The 17703-nt window shown below is 54.0% G+C and overlaps 1 protein-coding gene across 4 annotated transcripts in view; it reads right to left on the bottom strand.

Annotated features, from left to right (window-relative positions):
* Positions 1-3608, bottom strand: part of GATAD2A (GATA zinc finger domain containing 2A) — a 42185-nt gene extending 38577 nt beyond the window's left edge. For 2 of the 4 annotated variants that reach the window (XM_057417429.1, XM_057417426.1), the window contains exon 1: positions 3518-3608. The gene's annotated coding sequence lies outside the window, so the exon portion shown is untranslated. Of the gene's footprint in view, positions 1-971; positions 1304-3517 lie in introns of those variants that run through there. The other 2 variants (XM_057417430.1, XM_057417427.1) reach the window with 2 other exon arrangements.
* Between the last annotated feature and the right edge of the window lie 14095 nt (positions 3609-17703).

Here is a 17703-nt window from a genome sequence, read left to right on the forward strand (position 1 = left end):
TTGCAGCGCTGCTCTGCAGCCCATGCACAACCTGGGTGTTTCCTGGTGTGGCCCAGGGTGCAGTCCCTACAGCCATGATGAGGGCTGGACCTGCACAGGTCCGTGTTCACACACAGGAACAGAGCACACAACTTCCTACCTGCCATGACCCAGAAGGGACCCAGGCTTTGGGAAACAAGCACAGCAGGCACACAACTGCTCACTCCCCCCAGAGGAAGGCAGTAAGAAACCACAGGAGCAAAAGGAACCTAAGGCTCACGGTTCAGATGTGCACAGGATCCAAAACCTCAGTTCTGGGGCCTCAAGAGCTGAATTTTCCCATGCATGTTACACTCAATGCCTCCTCTCAGTGAGTAACATCCACATACTGCACCTGCAGGTTTGTGCTTCAAAACATGCTCAATGAAAACCTTCTAAATGCAGTGGCATTTGCCACTCAAGTTACACATGAAGCCAGTGCTTCATCCAGAGAGAAAGCCTGAGCCTTGCTGGTCGCCACAGCACCCACCAGCTCCATCCTTCCCAGGTTCTTGTACCACATCCACTGAGTTTCAATGGCTTGGTGGCACCTGGACACCATCTCAGGAGGTACCACTGAGAACGCAGTGGGGCATCCCAATGAATTCTTGACCTCAGTGTTAAAATACTCCCAGCACCTGGAAGATGCCACAAGATGACTTCCTTTGACTTCCTCGAAGCATCATTCCTCCCTTCACCCCCTGAAGTAGTCCAGCAGAAGGGACTCGATATGCTTGCACCTACAAACAGGTAGGGCTGAGGAAGAGCACACCAGAAAGAGAAGTGTCAGCCCATAAGCCCAGAGCTCTTCCTCAATTACAGCTCCTTTGATGGCAAAGGCTAAGTCCAGTTCAACCCTGAGGCCGTGCAGAGAGGTCCCTTCAAGGACCAAACCTCGTACCTCTGTCCATGAGCTGCTGCCTGGAAGAAACCATCCGAGTCCTTCTCCTCACCCTGCCCAAAGCTCACAACCGTTCCCGGGACAGCAGCACTCCCAATTGGAATCACCGATTTCCAGCAGCTCCCTGTGTGAGTGCTGGCCTGTAACTACCACAGGAAAGTCATAAGGCAGTTATACCAAGTTCCAGCATTAGCATACTGACACTGCATCATTCGCCAGCATTGTTGCATCATCACCCTGATGTAACCCCATGGCGATGTAAGGCTCACAGGGATGGTATTAGCTACTCCTCTGTGCTTCCAGCTCTGAGGAAAGAGGAATATCCAGCTTCCCCCATCCCACTCCACTGCTGGATACAACTCACCCCTCCTGTTAAGTCAAGCAAGGCAGGTTTTACTTCAAGCACAGAACCTGGTCCTTTTCATCCCTCATCAGCTCAAGCACAGCAACTTAACTGGTAGCAGCAGCTCTTTTCCCAGGTAAAACTCCTAAGAGCATCAGCCTGTTGCTCACCCACAGACAACACAAAGTGAGGAGCTTTTACAGCCTCAGCCTCACACCAAGCTGCTCCCTGTTGCCAAAACCAGATACCTGAAGGCAGAAAAAAAACCAAACTAAGGATTCCCCAGTGCTGAATCCAGCGTTGGCGACCCCAGCAGAGCCTCGCTGCCTCCAGGATATCCTGCCCCTTCCCTTGTCCAGAAGGTGACAAACCCCACGCAGCGAGCAATGGAGCATGAGGCACAGGAACATGCTGCTCCCTGCGTGTCACCATCTCAGGTGGCTGCGAGGTGGCACTTTGGGGTGATGTCCCCACCAATGACCAGTTCTCCTCCCTGCATACAGCATGGTCCCTGCTTATCAGGCTCGGGGAGGGGGGGGGGATCAGCCTCCCCGTGGCCCGAACCCCAGTGTGGTATCACCACCATATCCCAGCAGGTACCACCCTAAGAGCTGGTGGGACCATTTCTCACCAGAGCAGGCACATGGCAGGACAGTGCCCAGGAGAACATCACACACTGGCTTACACAAAAAGCTTTCCATGTGCTACACATCCCTCTATTTCTTACTGTCTTCTGCTGGCTCCTGCCTTCATCTCCCTACCACCACCTCATCCTCTCTGCCAACAGCATGTCTTTTATGCTCCTGTTTCTTCCTACCCACATCTCCTTCCACTTGAGACACTGGTCAATAGCTTGTCTGGAAGAAGCCAGTGTTTCCTCCTCTTCTCCCGCTGATGTATGGCAGCTTCCAGCCTGCTGGCATGTCTCTTATTCCCCAAGGCCCCTCCGTTTCACTTCCTGTGTAACTGTCTCTGCAAGCAGCTCTGCTACCTCTGCTTCCAGCTGCATTTGCAGGAGAGAAACATGAAAGTCAAACACCTGCAAAAGAAGCTGGAAACGAGGATTAGGGCCATGCCTGCAAATCAGTGCTCTGTGTCACTCAGCGCACCCATCAGTTTAGGAACCTCTGGGTTTACTGCACAAAGTACAGGACTACACGAGCATGGAGCAGCCAGAAGAGAGACAAGTGAGAGGAAAACCTGAAACATGGGATGCAAAAACGAGGAAGCAAACCAGCAGCAGAAGCTCCAGAGCGGTGCGCGCATCCTGAGCGCGGACGGGGCTTCCCCAGCTCTGTCTTTCCAAAGCAGTGCCCGACGCCGGTTCTCGGTCCCGGAGCTCCCCCCGCTCCGCAAGCGAGAGGCGATGCCGGCACCCGGGGTCTGCCCGGCCAGCGCCACCTCCACAGGAACCTCCCGGCCCCTCCCGCGGGCGGCAGGACCGTGCCCTGCCGGGGCAGGGCCCCTCTCAGCCCTTCACCCGCGGCCCTGCCGATAACGCCGGTACCGGCCCGAGGCCCGGGGAGGGGGCGGCTGCGAGGGGCGCACCTTGAGCCGCAGGAAGGGCGGGCGGGGACTCTTATTGTGACACGGGCCGCCGCCTGGCCGCCAGCCGGGCGAGTGCCACGGCGGGGGCTGCCCGGGGCGGCCGCTTCCCCCCCCCGCCCCTCCCCGCCCGGCTCCCGCCGCGGCCCCCGAGGGGCCGGTCCCGGTCCCGGTGCAGGCGCGCCCGGGGGTGAGCGGAGCCCACGGCACCGCCAGCCCCGCGCCCCCGCCCCGAGCGGCCGCGGAGGAGGAGGAGGAGGAGGAGGAAGAGGAAGCAGCCCGGCGGAAAGCCCGCAACAACTTTCCGAAACAAACGCCTCGCAGGCGGCCGTCCCGGCGCCGAACAAAAGCCGGCGGCGACCCCCGGGCGCGGGGAACGAGCCGCGCCACCAAACTTTACATCTCCCGGCGGGGATGCGCCCCGGGAGCCCCGCTCCCCCCCCCCCCTTCCCCTCCGCGGGCAGGGGCACGAACTCCCCTCCCCGGCGGGCGCTCATCCATCACCCGCCCGGCGGCCGCGGCGCCGGACTTTGCACTTTCGCCGGGCTGGGGAGGGCTGAGCGCGGTCCCCGCACGGCCCCGCTGCCCCGGGGCTACCCCGGCAGCGCACTCGCATCCCCAGGGCCGCCGCTCTCGGGTAACTCTGCCTCCGCCGCCTCTCCCTCCCCAAGACAATAAACCCGACGAGAACTTTTAATCTGGGCACTCACACGCCTCGGCACCTCCCCGCCGGTCCCCGCGCATCCCGGGCGCCGCCGAGCCCCGCTCCCCAGTCGCCGGTTCGCTCCTGCCCGCTCCCGGCCGACCCCTTTTCCGCGCCCCGGGGATCCCCGGTCAATCCCCGCCGCCGCGGCTCCCCCTTGCCAAATAATGCGCTTCTCACACATGGAGTCGCGGCGTCACTCGGCGGAGCATGCGCGGGGCGGTCCCGGCACAGGGCGGCCCGTCCTGCGCTGCGGGCACGGCGGTGGCGGTGGCGGTGGCAGCAGCAGCAGCAGCGGCCGCACCGCGCGGCGCAGGGACCCAGCGCCGCTTCCGGGCAATGGTGGAGCAGGTCTGTGACCCGGGGCACCATTGGCCGGAGGGGGTCGCGGCACAATGGTAGGCGGGCGGGGATTGGCTGCGGCCGGGTTGGGGGCGCCGCCGCGGGATGCGCGGGTCCCGCCGCGGCGCCCGGGGCCACGTGGAGCAGCAGCAGCAGCAGCAGCAGCGGGAGCAGCAGCGGCTCCGCCGCCGCCGCCGAGGCCCCGCAGAACGCTTTGTTCTCCGCCGGCGGCCCGGGCCGGCGCGGGAGCTCCGTGACACCGGCTGCTCCCGGGGCCGCTTCTCCTTCCTGAGCGCCTGCAAGCGCTGATAAGGAAACGGAGAGCATCGCCCCGCTCCCGCCGCGCTCGGTGGAGGATACCGGGCACAGAGAGCAGCGGGGCTGCGGGAGCGAGCCCGGGGCAGGCAAAGCATCCGGAGGCCTTGCTATGGAACGCAGACGGGCGGCGGGGCGGCACGGGTCTGAATCTGTCTTGAAGACGGTAATAGAGCCGGCGTGAGCTTTGCCGATTAAGGAGAGACGCTCTAAGCAGCCAGCGCTAGAAAGAGATTGCTCTCTCACACCTGAGAGCCTCGGGGTAGCTCCTGTTAGTGCTGCCACAGTTCCTTATGGCGCCGCGGCTTGCAGAAAGCTGCCTGGAAATACCTTTAAATCCTCACCCCCCGTTAGCGGTGGGTGCACGAAGAGCTCAATTCCGAGCCGCAGCAAGCCCGCACATCCTGGATCCCAGCTCCTGCCCGGCACCGGCAGAGCTCTGGTGGGAGCTGATGCCACTCGGGTCCAGACACCGAAACAATAATTAATCATGGAATGGTTTGGGTTGGAAGGGACCTTAAAGCTCCTCCAGCTCCAACCCCTGCCATGGGGACCCCTTCCACTAGAGCAGCTTGCTCCAAGCCCCTGTGTCCAACCTGGCCTTGAGCACTGCCAGGGATGGGGCAGCCACAGCTTCTCTGGGCACCCTGGGCCAGCACGTCACTCCCTATTTCAATATAAAAACGTATTTGCCAGGTAGAGAGTATCTGCTGGTACGAACATTGCTAAAACCTGACTGCAGCAGCCCCCCTCCTGGTGAGCACAGCACCCAGAATCTTCACAGCCAAGTGTCAGCACACCCTTAATGCGAAAATCCTCTTTTCAGGGACCCTGTTCCTGCAAAGAGAACACTTGGGTGCTGTGCAGCACCGTGCTACACCTTTATGAAAATAGGCAGCTTTACATTATTAACATTATTGCATTGTAATTAAATTAAATACTGCATTTAAATTAAAATCCAGTAGCTCACAAGGACAGAAGCCATTTAAGTTGTTCTTCTGAAGACAAAATCCGTAGATTACATGGACTAAATACTTCATCCTTCCTGTGTATTTTAATGCTACACAATCTACACTCTTCCTCAAAACACCACCCAGTGCAGCAAACACGGGGACATCCGTTTTGTTGTGACACCAGCACAATTTGGTGTTGGGATGTGAGAAAAGAGAAGGACTTTTTAAGGAGAGGGGCTTTGGACAAGGGCCTGTAGGGACAGGCCAAGGGGAATGGCTTGAACCTGCCAGAGGGGAGGCTGAGATGAGCTCTTAGGCAGAAGCTCTTCCTTGTGAGGGTGCTGAGGCGCTGGCACAGGGTGCCCAGAGAAGCTGTGGCTGGCCCATCCCTGGCAGTGCTCAAGGCCAGGTTGGACCCAGGGGCTTGGAGCAAGCTGCTCTAGGGGAAGGGGTCCCTGCCCGTGGCAGGGGCTGGAGCTGGAGGAGCTTTAAGGTCCCTTCAACCCAACCCAGGCTGGGATTCTGTGAATAAAACCCCACCAATTCCACCAAATTCCCAAGTGTCCCTAGAGAAAGCATGAGAACTGAGATGAAGCTTCCTCCTCAAGGCACATCAGAATGTAGGTCAAGGAAGAACCAGCAAAGCTCAAGGCAGACCTCATAGACTTGGTCATCTCCCTGCAACCACCGGCAGCGGTGGGACGCCCGCGAACACGCTGCTCCTGCAGCCAGAACAGGCTGAACGGGTTCTGGAGCTCAGCAGCCCGTACGTGGGGTGGTAAAGGCAGAGGAGGAGGCTCTGAGCCTGGCTGACAGGCTGGAGCAACAAGACATGAGGAGTACAGACACTGCTGCAAGCTCCAGCTTGGCCTCTCTGGTACTTTCACCTCCCTGTCCCCACTCAGAAGATAAGTGAGGGGCTGGTGTCAGACCCAGGGACAAAGCAGCCTGAAACAGGCATTTTTTGAAGTAAAAAAAGCAACTTCAGCACCTTTAGAGGATGGGGTTTATCTCTCACATTGCTGGCCAGAAGCTTGAAATGAACACACCACATCCTTCAATAGTTAAAGGAAGAAAAGGATAAAACTAAACATGCTGCAACAGTGCTCCAAATCTGAAGAACACAGTTTTAAGGGGGCTAAGAACCAACAGAATTCCACAGGCCAAGAGATGGTCCTTTACTTAGTTTCCATCAAAACTTTCCATGCCATGTGCAGGCTGCAGCTCTCACCAGCTGCTGGGGAGAGAATGGGAAGTGCTTCAGGAATAGGATGAGGTGGTACACGGCTGAGTATTGACAAGAACTGAGCTGCTTGAGGGTCAGTATAGGAACCATACAGCCAGGTCCGTGTGCCCATCTGCCTCCTGTGGGGAGCAACATTTCCACTTGGAACAGCAGGAGGTGAGCTTGGGAACAGTCAGAATTCCAGGATTTCAGCAGTGAGGCAAATGATGCAAAATAGAAATGAAAATTCATTTTTCTGGAACTGAAAGAACTTGAAAGATCAGGAAGTTCTGGAGGAGATGGGAGCGCGTGCACACGCTGCTGGGGTGCATCCAGCCAAGACAGTGCCTTTGGTGTGGTAGCACCTGCCCCTGCCTCTAATAAGCCCTTTCATGGTTGGAAGGGGCTCCATGGGAGCTTTGCTCCAGTTCACCACACGCTCCATGGACTATCGATTGTGCTCACAAGGGGGAGAGAACAAAGTCCACCAGCAGTGCCGGTACTGCAAGAGCCGCCAAATCCTCTCAGCCTCCTGGCCCACCCCAGCCTCAGGTCGCTCTGGTCCCTGCTGCAATCCTCACATCCATCTTGTGCTGGCAAAGGGTGAGTCAGAGCCACGGAACCGGTCCTTGGGGACAGCCCATGCACAGCACCTCTGGCCTGCGTGGCACCATGTGCCCAGCAGTGCCTGACCCTGCTCGAGAGGAGAATTAACTGGGATATCCTTGCAGCAGACAGTTCCCATCTCATTCAGCTTCCTGGAAGCTTTAACTGCCACAAACAGCCCCTGTGAGAAGCAGGGCCTCAAGCTGGTGGGTGAGACCAGCCCAGATCCCATGCTCCCTTCCCACTGGTTCTGCCCATCACTGAATATTCCCAAGAATCCATTTCATCCGGATCCACCAGCCTATTTTTAACTGTCTGCTTGCAGCCTGCAAGTGTGATACGCCAAAAGCAAACCAGGAGCCCTCCCAAGCCTCACTGCTGTTATCACTGTGCAAGAGATAAGGCTCAGTCCATGAGTCTCTTCTCTAGCGTGGAATCCTTTTCCAGAGCAGACTATGGGATACACTGAGGAATCTGCTTACAAGGAGTCTGGCAGCCTTTGGAAATGGGAACGGGGTGGGTTTGCCCTCCTCTCACACAAACATGTCGTGTTTCACCTCCTCTAGCTCAGCTCTTCAGGTGGGAATACTGCGAGTGTTAAGAATGAACTTCAATAATGAACACTTCCAGTTGTCTATAACGTTTTTGTCGAGCCCTGATTAAATAACGTTCACATTACTAATTCACCCCAGTCTCCGTGCCCATGTACTCTGGAGTCCTGAGCAGTGAAGGCAGGAGTGGAGCTGACACACCACTGCTAGTAGGAAATGTGACCAAAAGCTCCATTTATAGTTCCCCCTAAGTGCCAAATACAGTGCCCCTGTTTATCTGCAAAGTGTATTGGGAAAGGCAGGGGGTTGTTCCTGACGCCAGGTTGTCCCTGTGAAGAAGACATTGTTATTAATCAGATTGAGTGTCATTAATCACATTTAACCCCAGTCAGTGGTTACCGGTTGTCAAAGTGGACACAGAAAAGCTCAATTCTGGGTTGGGTTTTGGGGCTGAGCCCCTGCAATGAAGGGTTTCAACGCGGGGCGGAAACGTATCCCACAAGGTAAATGGGGTTGCAGCTGCAGCCTGAATAACTCCACCTAAACTCCACAGATGGATTTGAGCAATTCCCAGTAGTTTGTTCTCTCAATCCGGCATCAGACTAGATTCCTAATGGAGATTAATGCTCACACAATCAGGCATCTGTCTGCATGGATGCCATGACAGCCACAGCTCTCTGTGGTTTAACAGACAAGATCCCTAAAGATGGAGTAACTGAGAAGCTGATGGAACATGTTTGCATAACTCGAAGCTCTGCCCGTGCAAGACCTCCTCTTCCCAGTGATCCAGGATGAAAATCAGATCCATGGTCAGCATGAGAGGTGACACTGCAGGCTGTGACTGACCTGAGCGCATCAATAACACCCAGGACCAAAACTAAGGCAGCCTAGGAGGGAGCCAGGCCCAGAACTGAGCTCAAACACCAAACTCTTGCCGCAGAGGAGAAATGAACTTGGTGCAATCCTGGTTTCGAAGGGACTGCAGTAAAAGAGAGAGAAAGAGCAAAAGGTAGGAACTTGGAGTGAAACACCTGCAGAATCCTGTCCCTTCAGGAGAATCCAGCCTTTTCTTCGAGCAGTGCCCAGTGATTCCAGGTTGCCCCAGGGATCAGCACTGCATCAAAACCCGCACTGCCTCCAAAGACAACTGTGCCATGTTGCTACAGCATCACCTCCTTGAGGATCACTGCAGTTATTAAAAGCTGCTTCCCTGCACCTCTCAGCCAGCTTTCTGTTAAACCTTCCCAGGTGAATACAAGCGTGGCAGTGAAACGTGGCCGGGATTTGCTGTAACTCAGGCTGTTAGTTCTGAAAGGCGAATACTCCGAGTCCTCTGCCCCTGGAACTCTCAAGGACCCGAGTGGGTGCTTGTAAAGCGCCAGCGGAGCCTTTACCACGCAGTTACATTGCAGTGGGCACGCTGATGTAAAGCCCAAGGTCTGAGGAAGCAGAGCCAGGCTTTACTGAGCTAAATGAAGTCTGACACACGGAGCCCGCTGCATGGTGACAACCTGGCTTTTCCCAAGGATCATGAGAGCCTTACACCACGTTTACTATGAGCATTTATTAACACTGCTCCTTCTGGTAATAAGCTGTGTATTATCAGCACGTGACAGATGCCAGTCTCGTCCCCTAAGCCCAGCTCCCCCCGCAGCACTGTACTGGGTCAGCTCTGTAACCTGCTTTCCTGCTGGAAAGCAAGACTTACAAATTAGATTCATTTCTAAATTTAGTGTTGATGGGATCAGTCATTGCTGCTCTGAGCTTTTTCAGGCAGATTTCAAGGGGAAAGGATTCCTAAAGCAACCTCTACACCTTGGGTCGAGCTCACACAGGTGCCGAACTACCCGTCTCTGGGCACTCAGTGTGGCTGTTGCCACCTTCATGGAATTAACAGGGAGCTTTTACTGGAAGACCAAGACTGGGGGGGGATTTCTTCAGGAACAATCTTCTATTGGAACAGTGCTTCACAAAGTGCAGCTGCGCTTTCCCTGGGTCTGACAGAAAGCAGGGGCTGCTGACCAGGAACGAGCATCAGCTGAGGAAGCCCCCAGCCTTGCTCGGGGTGCAGAGGGAGGAACCGCAGCCCCGCTCTGGTGAATCCACCTCTGCTTGTTTAAGAGCTGCAAGAAAAATGGACAGCCCAGTTCTTATCTCCAGCCCTCTGGAGATTTGACATCCTTGGCATTGTATCCCAAGAGGAAGGAAGTTTCTCACTTCCCCAGCTATTTCAGTTATATAAATCAATTGTTGAGGGATAGTTTCACTGGGCTGCACATAGGAACCAAGGTGCTTGGGCTTCGATGGTCACTGGAGATCCTCAGCTAGGAATTCAACTGTAATGCTTGGGAATTTATCAGGAATTCTACTGCCAAGTCAGGATCCTTTGGACCCAAGGCCCAGATATTGTCACCAAATAACTACCATCCTCCACATTTTCTCCAGCCTCTTCGGAACTTCCCTGGCTTCCTGCTGAGCAAGCAGGTTCCTTGGCATAAAGAACTTACAAGGGATTATTGGGAAGGGGGTGGATTAGATGGAGTTCTCTGGCAAAGGGAAAGCTGCTCTAGGCTGCAAAGACCAATACAAAGATGGAACAAATCCTGACAATCCCTCTGGTAGCTCCATGAGCACGAGGCCGCTGGTTTACTACAGCAGGCAACCAAAAAAGCCACCATGGCAAGAATGGTTCCAGACTTCAGCTTGGCACTAACACCCTGATTCCCGCTCCCAGCAAGGCACAGATCTGTCCCAAGCCAGGGAAGCTGAAGGCTGAACCGATGCCATGGCCCACGCGAGGAACCCGCTGTAAAATGGAAGTACCATCACGACACAGCAGCTCACACGTGGCGGCAGCGTGTCCATGTTCCTAGGGAAGCTCGTAGGATACTCCACAGAGTATCCCTCACAACATGGGTCAATGGATTTGGTCAATGTGATTTATTTTATTGGGTAAAAGGATTTATTGTCCTATTCTGAAAGTAACTCAAGGCATCTCTGTATGTAACCAACCAAGCAGGTAGGACCGCTGGCCTCCAAGATGCTCTTGGATGCTCCTCAGCAGCCAGCCCTACCTGTACACACATGGAACAGCAGCTCGATGCCCCCAGTGCTTCCTAAACCATACCCACCTCCTTGCCCCAAAGGAAAGGGAATTAGTCAGCAAAAAGGCTATCCTTAGAGTGGGTTTTTCACCTTAGAGAAGTGCAAGTCAAGGGATGGGCACAGTCCAGAGGTTTCCAAACCAGTCCTTTGTAGCTCCCTGCTCCAGTTCATGGCCTCAGCAGTTACACAGCTCCAAGTGCTTGCTGCACAGCACTGCTCTGCTACCAGGAGACACTTGGGGCTTCTCTCTCCTGCTCCCTCAGGAATGCTGCTGAAACTGTGGCTGTGACCCACTAAATCCATCTCCACTATTCAATTCCCTACCTGCCTTTGGGACACCAACCCAGCTTCTCTGGAGACGCAGCGGACTCCCTAAATGCAATGAAGATTCCAGGGTGGGAAGTGCCTGATCTCCCTTTGGCCCAAAGAGCTGAACTCCTATGGAGATAAGAGACATTCAGTTATACCTGCCTCTTCTTTTGTGCTGCAATGAGGTTAACTTCCCGTGGCTCTGCCTCTTACAGAGGCTCCTTCAAGCTGGAAACTGGGTAAACTTTGGATGAAAGCAAATTCCCGTTCTTCAAGCAGCTTTCCAATGCAAAGCTAGTGTGTTTGTGTCCTTTTTGAAACAGTTTGGTTTAATAAGCCCCCGGCTGGTTGCTTATAGACAAGTTTCTTCCTGCAAGACCCTCTGAAACTGCTCATGGTAACAGGGAATGAGGATGTTTAACTGAAGCCAAGTGGGAGACATGAACCAGCCGGCAGCATCTTGCCTGCCTCAGGTAGGCAGCAGGATGGAGGGACACGGGCACACAGAGGCACTGTCAGCTTGATGTGTGCAGAGCCATCAGCTGCTTTACTCCCTACAAGATGCAGTCGCTGCTGGAACAAGACTGGGTTCATGTAAGATGTGCCATGAAACTCTTAGGGACGCCTGAGAAAAAGAAGTCACCTGGACCATGGAGAAGCTCAATCTTGAAAGAAAACTGCCCCTTAAAAATACACTTTTTTTCCCCCTTAAAACTTTGTGATTGGTGCACTCAGGAGCCCGACTTTAGCATTTCACACGAGGCGCATGCAGCTTAGTTCAGATCACTGTTGGTACCACTGATGTCTGAGTTGTTCAGGAGTCATATTTAAGGGTCCTTTTCAACTGAGAGCAAAAAGAGAAGCTTTTTCTTGCCTTCTACGTTGTTCTTGTTTGGAATCTGCTCCTAAACACCGCGAAGAGTCCAAATTTGTCACGTTCATTGCTTCCAGGTACTTAAACTGACACTATTCCTTTACCTACAGCCCCTGCCACAGCACCCGCAGCTTGTGAGCATCCTCCCTGAGACTCTAGCGTTTCACCACACTTGTCACAAAGACAGGAGGGAGAAAGTGGAAGACAGAGCATTAGGAATGAATGAGATGCTTCAGAAGCCCTCTCGATGGCTTCTGCGGAGCACGGCAGAGCTGGGGGAGCAGACGGTGGCAGACCACAGACAGGAGAGAACTTTATTTCCAATGGAGCTTGTCTCGCGTACAAACTGAACACCCCCGCCCCGAGCAGCATCGGAGCCGGCAGCGGTGCGGCCCCGGCACGCCAGGGGCACGCACACGGGCTGCTCCTGGCACCAGCCCCACGCCGCCACCTCCATCTTACGTCCTGCCCTGAACCCAGCCCCGCTCCCTGCACCCGCGGCCGGGTTTTCGTCCCTGCCTCCGTTCCCCGTGGCAGGACTCGCTCGGGCCGTTCCCGGAGCGCCGCTCGCCCCCAACCCCGCGGGGCGGCTCCGCTCCGGACCCCGGGTACCTCCGTGCTGCGCTCCCGGCCCCACAGCGGCGGCTCCCGTACCGGATGCCCCATCTTTAGCACCGGTCCTTCCCTGCCCTCCCCTCCCCTCCCCCACGCCCCTCCCCCCGCGGCCCCGGGACTCGCCGTGGCTCCGCTGCCACGGGCCGTGGCCACCGCCGCCCTTATCCGCCCGCGCAGGCCGCGCTGGGGCCTCCGATAGGGGCCGGGCGCGGGAAGGAAGGGGAAGGGGAGCGGGGCCGCGCCGGGAAGGGGCCCGGAGCCCTTAAAGCGGTTGAGGGTCTGCCCCGCGCTCAGCATGAGCGCCATGCACCGGGTCGAGGCGGTGCCGGGATCGGAACAAAGGAACTAATCAATGCGCTTTCCCCCCCAGGACAGGCCCTGTCCAGAGCTGCTTGTTCAAGATCCGTGTTCCAAGCCGCCAGCTCGCACCCTGCCATCGCCAACAGCCGCCTCAGCGCTCCCGGTGCAGCGTTTTCGGCCACTTGCAAAGAGCGCGTTCTTCGAAGGGAAAAAAAAACAGGATCTTGGTTAAAACGAGATTATAATGGAGGGTAAATAAAGCAACAGGAGCTGCGCTTTGTTTGTAATGCCAGCGCCAACCTGTCGTCAGTTATGTTCATTTACAGCGTGTTGAAGGATGAGATGTGGCTTCGCATCAGGTGCTTGTTTCAAACAAGTGAGATAAATGCGTGTTGGTTTCATTCACGGTAAGCAAAACTCGGTACAGTTCCACCTTCTGAGGGTAGGGAAGGCAGAAGGCACAGAGCAGAGGCCGCAAGAAGAAAGCAGCAGAAGCAGAGCTGGAATCCACGTCTCATCCCTCCCTCTTCAGCACGACTGCCTGCTCCTGGAGTGGATTCAGCCTCTGGTCAGGAAAGTGCCACAAACTCAGGTTTCCACTCTAAAGATCCACAGTTCCTGTTAACAGCTTTGTGTTCACTCTCCTTTGCAAGACTGAACCCAGGTTTTCTTGGTTTTAAGTGTTTTCCTCCACCCTCTGTAAAAGCCAGTTTTCACTACAACAAAGGGTTAACCGCTCCCAACCTGTTGTAACTGGTTAGTGACTTCTCCCAAAGCTTCTGGCTTCATTTCAGGCCATTCAAAACTTGCTGGTTCACTAATCAGGCCTCCATCCTTCTGAAAGGGTGCTTTAATCCACACAGGAGTGCGTGCACCCCCACTTGTTTTCCCTGTTGTGGCATCAGGAGAGTTTCAGAACAGGTCTAGCACAGCATGAGCTTTCTTACCTAGAAGGGAAAGTTATTCCCAGAAATCTCTTCATAGCTCTTTTCTTCTTGTCCTGTTTGGCCAGGTTTTTCCTGAGGTGACGGCAAGCTTTGCCACCTGCTGAGGCAGCACGCAGTGGTCCTGGCACACACACAGAAAGATGTGCTTTCCCCTTTATGTTTCAAACCAAGTGTTTATGTGGGGATAAGCCCAGAGCTTGACAAAAGAGAACTTCCAGCCACTCGCTGTGCTGCAGCCTGGCATCTTCACTGGGCTTTGGCAGCTTGTGACAAGCCTCTAAAAGGTGAAATACAACCATCTCCTCTGGTTGTGGCTCCAGATCTATTAGGCAAGTACCACCTGTACCTCTTTGCTAACATGTCTTAAGATGCGTCTCGTGGAGTTTTGCCATCAGGTGCATCCTCTGAGGTTCTGCTTCAGAGGAGATGCCAGAGTGAGCTCCAACAGCAGATGAACAGGGCAGGCCTGAGAGAACTGTGATGATAGCATAGTTTATGCCAAATACCATTCTCCTCCCCCCCCCGCAGGGTGAGGAGCCTGGGGCAGCGGCAGAGCTGATAGAGCTGGAAATAGCGATTTCCACCAGAAAGGAAGCTGCCATTTGGGTTCCAAATTTTCATATAGTGAGTAACTTGTCAGAACAGAACTGACTCAGCTTCTGCGGCGACACTCAAGGGAGGAATGCAGCAGCTCAGATGACGGGACCGGCTGCAGGTAAGTCTTCAAGTGTTTCGGTTTTGCCGAGTTTTACCTGCAGACAAGGGGCTTCAGTTTCCTTCTTCCTTTTAAATTGAAGCTCAAAAGGGTAAAATGGGGATAAAAGACACACAAGGCAATGTCCCATTAAAGCAGATCCCATTTGTGAAGATAATACAGTCAGTATCCTCCTTGACTGCACCATGCAGTGAAAACCACCTGTCCCAGGCCAAGGAACCAACATTCCGGGTGTCTGACAGATCCACAAAATCCTTGTTGTATCCCAGGCCCCTCCAGCGAGAATCAGCTGGAATTCTGGATCTTGTTGCAGCAGGAGCCCTCACCCTGGCCCAAGGTACAGCGGGATCCATCCCTGCTCCCTGTGTGCGACAGCTTCCAAGGCCAGGCTGGTGCTGCACTGCTTGCAGGGAGGCTGAAGGAATCAGTGTTCTACAGAGCACTGGAAGAAGTAAAATTAAGCTTTATTTCAAAACTCCTCTACTCCAGAAGCCGAGAGATCCCAAAGGCCAAAGGGAACATGCTGGGTCTCTCCCAGCCCAGGAGTTAGTGTGGGTACAGCTTCAGGAAGCAGCACTGGTGGAATGTGCACATCCTGCTCCTGCTGGAGAACTACAAACACTGACCCACACGTTGTACAAGCCTGACAACAGTGAGAGCTTCACTGCAGGGAGCAATTAAAGACGCTTGCAGGGACAGACAGTAGAGAGCACACACAAGGGCCACTACAGCTCCACTTCTCCCAAGTCGTGTGTACAGCCCAAGCCACCAGCACCGTTGCCCTCACTGCTGTATGGGATGGAAATGGGTTTACTTGGTGCCAGCTGGGGAGAGGTCAGTAATAGCCACGGAAAAATGGGACATCATTGACCTCCTGCTGGTGGGATTTCTGGAGAAGTTGGAAAAACTGCATGAAATGAAAGCAGTAAAGTAACAGGGAACAACTGTGGTCACCCCATGTGTGCACAGGCAGCACACGGAACACACTGGGCTCACCCCACGTGTGCACAGGCAGCACAGCAACCAGGCCCTAACCTTTTAGCACTGTCAGCTTTAGTTCATGGGGGTTCAGGGAGGGCCTGGAGGGGATGAAGTACATGATTGCTGTGTTCTACTGTTCAACTCCCAGCTGCCAGACTGATGGAGGTGGCCTGTGTACAGGGGCCTTTTGGGTGTTCACAGTGTAGGAAACTCAAGACAAGAGACACCCACGTCTCCAAACTGCATTCTCTATCCATAGCCCAGATTTCACACTATGTACACAACAGCGATCAATGCTTCTGTGGAAGTTCTTGCTACTCATTTAAAAATACTAGAGAACAAACTGTTCAGTTCTCTCCATTTCATCTTTAGAAGAAAAACCTCTTTGTTTTAGAAGTTCATAAAAGACTTCAGGTTTGGTTCTAGAGAGAATTCAATGACTGGATAAGAAGGATTTTGAAGCACATCATTCAAACCGAGTCACACAGACCAAGCACTCAGCAGAACAGGAGTTGTGAGCTGTGAACCTCGAGCTTTACATCTGCACTTGACAGTGAGGAAGAACTTCAGTTCCCAGGTCCTGGTTTTAATCTCTGCTCCATACAAAAGATACTGAAAAGCACAAACTATTAAATAATTTAATATACAAGTGTCGTTAAAAAGCACTGTACATTGTCACAAATGTACATGGAATTTTAGAGCTAGAAAATCAACGAGTTCTGTTCAAATTTACATGATCTTTGACATCCTGTTGCTGGGAAGAGGACTCTGCAGCAGTGTTGGACTCCCCAGGGCCGCAGGCAAATGCTGTTCTGTCCAAGAGCAAAGCCCCAGTGAAGGTCCCAGGGAAACCCCAGCCTGATCCTCCTGCCATGACAAGTTCAGCCACCACATTTAGCAAAGGTTCCTGTTCCAAACCTGAGCATGCCCACAGCAGAGGCGAGTTCCCCTCCAGCACTTCCTTCCCTCCCCAGGACACAGCAGGGATTCCAACTACAAAGAGCCAGAGAATTCCCACTGCAAACTGCTATCCCACAGCACAACCTTCAGCTCTGCAGGGCCCTGAGCAGCAGGATGGGGTGAGGAGCTGCAGGACAAGGCTGGGGGCAGGTCACTGTCACTACAAGCTCAAGCCCCAGCTCTCTCGAGATGGAAGTTTTTCCATGGTGCCTTAGAGAAGCAGAACCTTTCTGCCCAACGACTGTAGTTAGGGAGGAGCGTGTAAGCAGTGAACAGCCTCAGCCTAGCTGACAACAGCCACATGAAGAGAGCACTTGGATCACCTGAGCAGGCCTTGAGCTGAGTTTAAAGGACATCCTTTTCTGTCACTCATCATTCCCCAGCACTGCCAAGAAAACAGCATTTAGAGGCTTAAAACCAGTTCTTGCAACTTAGTGACTTAAGGAGCAAACAGCCAAAGAGTTTCCATACACACAAAGAAAGGGGAAAGACTTAAAGACATCCATAGCATCAATACCCCCAGGTAGGATTTACCTGGTCATTCCTGTCCAAACTCCAAGCCCATGGCAGCAGCTGAGCTTATGGGGCTGTTCTATCACTAACAGAGGCAGGGACAAGTGGAGTGAGCCAGGGCCACACAACATCACCATTGAGACAGGTTCCTAACCCCAGTGCTACAAAGCCAGCAGATCCCGTGGGAATGTGGCTGTCAGCTCTGTGACTCAGAGCCGTGGAGGGGACAGGAGAGCAGCTGGCACAGAACAGGAGCAAGGATGCAGAACAGAATCCATCTGAGGGTTCTCTCTGTACCTGGTACCTCCAAACCCCATGTGCTGCCACCTCAAACATTTCTTTCCTATGCTTCTAAACGCTTGGAACAACACTGAAGTTTCTTCCTGCAGACCCAGTAACAGGACTCTCTCCCTACACCAGCATCGAGATTTTCCCTGTTGGAGACTTAACAAGGCCTAAAACATGCACATCTTCTGCAAGAGTAAATGGCTGAGAACAGCAGAGGAAACTTAAAACCCCCTATTTTGGCAACTGGACAAGCACTTATCCCCTTAATATCATTCACTGGTAAAAAGTGATGGGTTTGAATGACAAAAAGCAAGTCTCTGAGACAGGAGACAAGACTCTGAACAAGAATGGCCGCTGAGCTTGGACTTCATCTTTAAGATCCATTCCAACCCAAACCCTTCTATGATTCACAGTAGTACTGCTACAGTAAAACTTGTAAAGGTTTCAGGGGGTCAAATGCTTCCTCTCAAACATTCCCCTCCTCCCTCAGAGGAAAAAGCCCTACAGAAAGGATTTTTCTGGCACATTCCTTTTCCCTTCCCCTTTCAAGCTGGGAGAGAAATACGCAGAGCTACCAAGAGAGAAAAACACCCT

This window comes from Pezoporus wallicus, unplaced genomic scaffold (genome assembly GCF_028554395.1).
Source record: "Pezoporus wallicus isolate ANWC-B61680 ecotype Strahan unplaced genomic scaffold, APGP_CSIRO_Pwel_v1 contig_13865, whole genome shotgun sequence".
Lineage (NCBI taxonomy): Eukaryota > Metazoa > Chordata > Aves > Psittaciformes > Psittacidae > Pezoporus > Pezoporus wallicus.